This window comes from Fukomys damarensis, unplaced genomic scaffold (genome assembly GCF_012274545.1).
Source record: "Fukomys damarensis isolate Sample0158 unplaced genomic scaffold, DMR_v1.0_HiC HiC_scaffold_32, whole genome shotgun sequence".
Classification (NCBI taxonomy): Eukaryota; Metazoa; Chordata; class Mammalia; order Rodentia; family Bathyergidae; genus Fukomys; species Fukomys damarensis.
This window is the reverse complement of record NW_022900944.1, coordinates 6,274,586-6,283,096: the sequence shown is the minus strand read 5'-3', so window position 1 is coordinate 6,283,096 and position 8,511 is coordinate 6,274,586. Positions and strand designations below refer to the sequence as shown.

General features: G+C 39.3%; 2 pseudogenes; one reads left to right on the top strand and one right to left on the bottom strand.

Annotated features, from left to right (window-relative positions):
- LOC104852011 overlaps positions 1 to 4,590 on the bottom strand; it is an 8,699-nt pseudogene extending 4,109 nt beyond the window's left edge.
- A 605-nt stretch (positions 4,591 to 5,195) lies between these two features.
- The window catches only part of LOC117283893, a 4,433-nt pseudogene continuing 1,117 nt past the window's right edge, over positions 5,196 to 8,511 (top strand).

The window sequence follows — 8,511 nt, the reverse complement described above, 5'->3', positions numbered from 1 at the left end:
TTTTTTTTTTTTTTTTTTTTTGTACCGGGGATTGAACTTGGGTCCTTGTGCTTGCAAGGCAGGCCACCGAACCACTGAGCTAAATCCCCACCCCAAAATTCTTTTTGGTACCGGGGATGGAACTCAGGCCCTTGTGTTTGCAAGGCAGGCGGTGGAACCACTAAGCCAAATCCCCAGCCCAACCTTCGTCAATGTTGTGAGACCATGATCTAGGCACATTTGACATCTAACAGGTCCTATATCACCTTGATTTTGTGTGCAACGAGCAAAGGAACCTGCACATCTGAAGCTAAGTGGCCAGTGACAATTCTGGTGGTCATGAAGGGATGTAAGTCCTTGCTGTTGAGAGGCACACATCATTGCAGTCTCTTGTGAGGTGGGACTAACTGTTCCTGGATAGCTGAACCAATAGTCAGGACTCCAGGGATATTCCAGCAGCTGAGGGGGACATTTTGCCCTCAGAAACCTTCTTTCTTTTCCTGTTCATAGAATCAGTTGCCTGTAAAATCTTTTGATGGTAAAAGAAAAAAGGTTGTTTAGGGAGGTGATGAACTCTGCCTGGTTTCCTGCTGGAAAGTATACTCCAGGGACTTCCTACCTCCACAGTTTGGGCCTTCTCTTAGGACATTCCACAGTACCATTTGGGCAAGGTAAGGGCCTTTACTATTTGGGGACATTTTAGACCTATTGTAAGACATTTTGGGTCATTGACTGGCCATCAGTAGTATTTGTGGTGAGGTGAGTGTTTTCACCATTTGTAGCTATTTGCTTCTATAGCAGGGCATTTGGGGGCACTGATTCATGTGAGCTGAAATTCAGATCTAGAAAAATTCTCATGTTTTTGTTTAAGAATACTCATTTGATTGGTTTTCTTTGTAGGTTTTCATTTCTTTTTATTTCTGTTATCTTTCTCTTCTTATAATCACCTTTATTCCCAGATGGCCAGCATGGGTTCGGTACCACCTAGACTTCTGTAAGGCACTGGGGGCTTCAAGTTGGACTGATGATTGCTTTAAACATTGTATCATTATGTAGTTCAGGCTCACCTTGAAATCACTATGTAGTCCAGGCCTCAGTCTCCCGAGTGCTGAGATTACAGGTGTATGCCACCACACCTGGCTGCCCCATGTTTTAAAATATTTTGCATTTTGTGAAAATTTAATCACAGCTGATAAGAAGTTTTCACATCTTGTCCTAGCTGTATTGATCAAGGAAGGAAGGTAGGAAGGAACGAAGGAGAGTAGGAAGGAAGGCAGGCAGGCAGGCAGGAAGGAAGGAAGGAATCACCAAGAAAGAAAAAGCAATCCATCTATAGTCAGATTTCTGTATTTTTTTTCTTCTTAAGGAATAGAGGCAGCAGGAGATACCAATCTAATTTTAGCAAACATGATGTGACAAATATTTTGAAACAGACTTAAAAGTAAGTTAAGGGCTGTTAGCTAAAATAAAGGAAATTTTTAAAAATCTTAAACCCCAATAAAAAACTTCTCAAAATTAACCAAGTAGCTGCTATTACCAGTGGCATAGAAGCCTCTTCCTTGTGCATGTCACTAAACCAGATAAGACTGAAGAAAAAGCAGGTACGGATGTGATCGTGGCCAAAGTTACTCCCAAGAATCTTCTTAGAAAAGTTTCCTGAAAGCATAATGCACTTTTAGTTTGGCAGGCCATGTTGTATCCCAACAAAGTCACTCTAATTTCCTTCTAAAGTCAGTAGAAGCACATATTTTAGTAATAAAAGCTTAAATTATAATAAATGTAATTACTTTTATTCTTTTTCTTCACTATCTCAGTTGCAAACATTTCTTTTAATGTCTGGCATAAAGACTCTTGATCTATTTCAGCACTGATTTTTTTCACAATATTTTCTGGTTCTGAAAACTATTGTTCCAACAAAGACCAGGTGTCCAAAAGCTATATTTCTCTTCTGTATGTGGTCTGTTAAATTCCTGAACACTTGCTTACTGCGTTTTCAGCAGCACCATGCTGACCAATATCTCTATGAGCCGCTTCGTGTGAGAATTCTTCACTTTGGATGTCATTCACAAGACTCAGCAAGAAAGTTTCTGAAATGTTTCGTAATAAAGATAAAAACAAACGCAGAAGAGGGAAGAGGTCCTCCTTTTGAAGCCATAGGATCCACAGCCAATGTGGATGTTTGTGTTTCCTTTGCCTCCATCTCTATGAGGTTTCTGTTGTAGTCAGTGAGAGCTTCCTCTAGAAGCTGTGCTTGGTTTAATGTCATTGGAAAACCACCAAGGATCTGCCCTTGATTCAAAGGTATCTCATTCATAGCATTTACTATGATGGTAACAAATAATTTGTCTAGAATGTTCTTTCCTTTCTTTAGCAATTGTGATTTTGCATGAAGCTGAGCATGTAGAGTGAGTTTAGAGAAATGATCACTACCACTCGATTGGACTTCTTCAGTTTCTGGTGCTCTATTAGTATGTGTACTAGATGTAGTTTCACCTTCTGGTTCTGGTAATGGTTCTTCTGAAACTGGGGCATTCGAAGACACATTGTGTGAGTCTTGGTTTTCTTGAGTGTCCTCCTGCCTTCCTCACTATTGTAGGTCCTCAAAGACTTTTTCTTTGTCATAAAATGCTTGGATAGCTTCTTGGACAAGAGTGTCCATACAACGTACCTGAATAGGAAACTCTCTTTGTAGAGGTTTTAAAGTGATAGTTTTCCCACTAAGTGTTTTCCCTAGTAAGCGTCCTTTCATAGCAAATGAAGACAGTTCAGGCTCTGTTGACTCAGCTGGAGGAGGAAGAGATTTTTCAGGGGGTCTGTGAAGCACATGGCCCAGTATGGAACTGTTGGAGGGTAGTAAGTTATCCATCATTTATTCTGGTACAGCCCATTCTACAGCCAGTTTCTTATATTGTTCATAATATTTGCTATTTAGCAAGTCTCTTCTATCCAGTTCTCTAAACTGTTCTTCAGAGGGAGTAGCAGACATATGCTTAATAGAGGTTTGCTCATATACGGGCTTTCCATGAAAAAAATTCCTTCCAATCACACCTCATCTTAAGTGGAGTCAGATTTGTCAACATATGATAGTCTGCCACTTGGTTGGACAGATCAAGTATTTGATCCAAAATTTCCCTGCATATTTTATAATGCTTTCTACAAGGAGAAACTTTGAACTCTGTCCACAGCAATCTGTTCATGAACTTCTTTCTTTCTGGGGATTTGGTCTTCAAAATCAATCCTGGCTTGTTTTGCCAAAGCTGCTTCTTGATCAAGAGTACCCTGGAAATCGTTCAGTCGTCTTTCCTCATACTACTTTTGTTTGAAGATTCTGTCTTTAAAACCTCCTTTTCATGCTGAACCTGCACGAGTTGCACAGCACTCCTGTGCTCCTGCTGGGACTGTCGCATGAGCCCCTGTATTGGCTGCTCCTCAGGGTCATCCACCTCCTGTGCTTCCCCAGTGATGAACTGCTGATTGACAACCTCTGTCATCTTTTCTCCTTTGTTCTCCTGCAAAAGCATCTTCTAGGTGCTTCTGGATTTTTTAAAAATGTTGTCATCACCTGAGTGAGTGTTTAATGCATTAGTAGTTATAGGGTCTGCTGTATCTAGACCAGTCTTGGATGCACTTTCTTTTGCCTGCATATCCTTTTTTACTAATAATTCAAACTTCGTGGTCTCATCAGGGACATCTGCTGCCTCCTGTTGCTTTTTCATCATTTTTTGAGGCTCAGGGGCTTTCAGAGTGCTATTTGATGCAGGTTTAGGAATTTATATGATATCTTTTTGGATTTTGGCTATTATTTCATTTTGTCATCTTCTGTTTAAGCATTGCTCTCAGGCAGCCTCACTTCTCATGTTTTGAAATTTTAAGCTTGCCAGAGTCCATGTGGTTGGTGCTTGTACTTCAGTCAGTCCACTTTTCTTCTTTCTTTTAAGAGTAATGTATGCTTGATATAGGCATTTTGTTGCTGCTCCAGGCTTTTCTGTGATGTTGCTTTAGGCCATATTCTTATCAAACTACACACCCAGAAGATGAAGCGTTGGCTCCAAGTGGGAAAGATAATTAAGCCTGGCTGTTGAAATCCTGCTGTCTGAAAATTCTGAAAAATTGCCCTGAAGTTCAAATTTGTGCAGAACTTTTCCACTCAGAAAGCCACTGGAAAATGGCTTTGCAAATGACTTGGGATCTATCTACTAATCACAGAGAATGCCATTTTCAATTCTTCTGGCACCAGATAGATGTTCATGGGATCGAGCCAAATCCTACACCAAATACTAACCAGGGGATGCAGTCTTCTATTCATCTGGAACTTCACGCGATCAAGCTAAGCCCTTCAGGAGCTCAGGCTGCATCCCTCTGATGGATACTAATCACATGAGAGAGTGAGAGAGACTGGGGACATAGCGCAGTGGGGAGAGAGAGAGCAAGACCAGGGAAGTAGCCCAGTGGGGCTGGTGTCTGCCAGTGTGTGCTGAGCAGCAGCAGGAGAGCTGGGTGGCCCTGAGCATCTGCAGGCTGGCTGCTTGCTGCTCTTACTGCAGGACCAAGTCTGCCTGTGTGGATGGATGGTGGCAGTCTCCTCAGTTTGCGAAGGCCTTTACAAGACATCAGTAGCTTAGACTTGAAAATACTCCTTAGCTGCAGCTGGAGGGCCCACAGGAGCTGCTGATGGGAGTCTGTGCTGTTTCATCTGGGCCCTGAGCCTCTCCCTACAGGGGTTCCTGTGGGGATGTGGACTGATTCTAGTTCTTCAGTTGGAAGGTGTTTGATAAGACAAGCTTGGAAGAAAAAAAAAAGCCAGGCAGCAGCAGTTTCCGGGGGCAGCTTCTATCCTGGGGTGAGAGTGTGTGCGTGTGTGTGTGTGTGTGTGTGTGTGTGTGTGTGTGTGCACATACAGCCACCTAGTTGGGGTCAGGGCAGTGCCCAGCTCAAGACCTTCCTCACAAGCCAACTGGGGTGACACCCATCCCTCCCAGGGTGTCAGGGAGGGTGCTGCTGTGTGCTGTGCTCATGGCAAGTCTCAAGTCTGTGTAAAATGGAATGGGAATGGATAGATGGAGGGAGACATGACCTGGCTGAGCATGAAGACCTACAGATAATTCCGGTGGGGTCATCCACTGCCCATAGCTCTCTGGCTGCTTTCATTTCAGTCACTGTTACCTAGTTTGCTTTCAATGCTTCCAGGAGCTCATACATAATTTCTACTTTAGAGCATGATTAATACATCAGGGTTCACAAGTGGGTACCTTCATAAATAGTAATTGACATTAAAATGAGGTGAAGAAAACTTCACTCTGTGAGAACCATTAAATAGGCTTTCAAGAAATGAAATCAAAATATCAACTTGTTTAAATAAGGGACTATAGAAACTGTAAGAGAGAAGTCAGGAACTCAGATTAATAAACATAGAAAATAAATATGTGCATATAGATTCAGGTAATAATACCTAATTCAAAGCAACTAAATGCAATTTTCCACTTGCCTGGTTCTGTGGTTTGATTGAGTCAGTCTCTCTGAACTTCTCCCTTCTCTTGCTGTCACTGGTCTAATTGTGCAAGTTAAGCTCAGAAGTTGTTTAAAGATTTGGACAAAAATGTGGCTTTGTGTAACAGTTTTATTACACTTTGCTAGGTATCTCGCACATACCGAAACATAGTATGCTTTCTACTCAAAGCACTTCTCCCCAAATCACTGATTTTTGAAGAACTATGAAAAGATGCACAATTTCTGATAGAAACCATAAGCAGATGAGGAATACAGAGCGAGTGTATCCACAACTGTCCAAAATGATTAGTGCAACTTTTCCAGAATCACTTAACAGGTGATCTCAGTGGGGAGACAAAACTCCACGTTTCTCATGGTATCTTGAATGTCATATAAGTTAATAGCAACTAAAGTTCAGAGACTGTATGTTCTCCATTGTCTCAGCCAAATGTCATAAAATCCCAATGCCAAGTTTTAGAAAATATCCTCCTGAATGTGTTGGACACATCAGAACCTCAGGCATTCATAAGGAAGTATGCCATTAACTGCCTTTAAGGTAACTTCAAAGAAAACAATTCTTCTTAGTGCCCTATATTAACTTTTTGTTTCTAAGACCTCTGCAATGTAAGATTTTAGGGCTTAGAGCAAAGAAAATAAACATCTTGTAAGAGTGTCTGACCAGATTCTAAAGACAAAATGGATTCGAGTTTTGGGCCCAGAATTTATTATTTCTGTAGCTTTACAGAAGATCTTACTCTGACCTTTATCCCTATCATAGGAGCCAGGAATCTATTTGATTAAACATAATACTAAATACTAATCTAAGAAGTGTATAAAAATTGAGTGACATAAATTAGCTTTTAAGTAATTGAAATTTATTTAAATAAGTAGATAAATTTAAATTGAAATGAGATTTTTTTTGTTCCTTGCTTATAATTCAGACATCAATATCCTTATGCATATATTTCTACTTCTGTATGACTTCAGAATTTGACGCTTCTGTAATGAATTTAGATGAGTCAAAAATGCCCCTTACAACCTTTCTACTCATAATATAATCCAGAGAGCAGGAGTATTATATTAACATGGACTTCTTCAGAAATGCAGAATCATAGGCCTTTATAGACATTTAGAATCTCCATACCCTGAAGATTCTGAATCTGAATTCTTAATGTGGATATTTGAAAATCTGTATCAATAGAGAAATCTGAGAACACAGTCTTGGATATAGTATTTTGTTATTGTTGTATTTTTAAACTTCTTTTTTTTCAGAAGAAATTCACCTATATCAAGACATGTTATACAAAGCTCACATACATTTAAAACATAACTTCAAAGAAATTTCAGTTTTGTTAGCGAGGAGCAGTGATGGCAAAACTTTCAGAGCTTCCAATGGTAATAAACAGCCCAGGGTAGCACTTGTGCCACAGTTTCCTGAGTAATTTTTCTCTACTTTTCATGAGAATTTCAAAAGAAAAGATTTAGTATAGGGCCAGGGATGTGGCCTGCCTTGCAAGTGCAAAGACCAGAGTTCAAGACCCAGTACTAAAAAAAAAAAAAAAATTTAGTATTGTTCAACAAAATTAAATTTCAAAAATATTATCCAGTGAAAGTCTTCACTGAAAGTTTCAGAGAGATTCCTGTTTATTGTCCAAATGTTCTTTTCTCCACCAGAAATACAGCAGACATGTTTGTTAAGCTTAAGTGATGAAGAACTTCCAACAGTTATTTGATGGGCAGGATTTCAAAAATCAACATATCTTTATTGGAAGAAATGTTTTAGTTATTACATGACTCAGTGAACAAACTTTGAAAACTTTTCTGTCTTGAAAAAATTTTCGTCTTTCTTTTATAAATTTCTACTTGAAATGGTAAAGCCCCTCAGAATTACTAAAAATCTTTATGCTTAGTGTGGAAAATACCACATAAGTTTTTTCCATGGAGAATTCCTTATCCTAAAATATTTCTAACTAGCACCATAACCATTAATTACTAAAAAAATAAGAAAATATTTTATGGACACAATGTAAGAGTGAACCACCAATGCATGTATCAAGCAAAAAACTTGCTGCCAAATAAAAAGGAAGGCTGAGTCTGAGACTTTTAATTAATGTGTGTTTGATACTCGACAATTCATTTTGTCACTTTTTGTCTCCCTAGCTGGCAATGAGTAGCAGGCAGGAAAAACTGAAGAGAAAATTTACGAGAGAAAATCTCCAACTTCAGAAAATGCTGTCATTTCTCCCCCTGTGAATTGAAAATGTGTATCATTATTTGATTTGGGCACATCGAAGAACTTGTTTCAAAATGCTGATTTTTTTTCCTCAAGAGAGCTGCTACTTTAAGTATTTCTTGCTAGGTGCATTTGTCTCTTGGAACACACACAAGAACAGTTGTGTCTTGGGGTTTATAGTTTTGGAAACCGTTGTACTATGAAAAAAGAGGCAAAACAAAGCAATGCTATTTTTCTATGTTTATATATAAAAAGATATACAGAGAGATACATATAACTTCATAAAGTGTTTACAACTTATGAGTAATTTCTTTTTAAGTATTGCGCCTGACCCTAAGAGTGGGTCTATTTGTCGGATATCAGAGTTTGTATGTTGCAGATGAGTTCATTAAAGCTCTCAGATGATGTACAATTTCACCAAGGTGACAACAGTTCTTGGAAATGGATAATGGAATTGTAACTGAGGTCTCTTCGTTGCAAATTTTGATACTGAACCTACTAATAGGGATTCTAAAAATTTAAAAAGTCCTGAATTAAAACATCGCGTGATAGCAATAGCTGCAACTGACTCTGTGCCCGACATAGATCTCAGTGCTGTAATTAACAGAGTTAACCCTTATCCTGGTCCCACACATGGAGTCTATGTTACAGATGCAGAAAGCAGGACATGGAGGGGCTACATAGTTTTCTCTTAGTTACTTAGCTTGAAAATGGTATGTCTCCTACGTCCAAGAGGAGCTCTAGGTAGATTTCACTGTTACTTGAATCTGGGATTCTATCTTTGCAATCTGAAGGACAGTGGTCATGTGAGG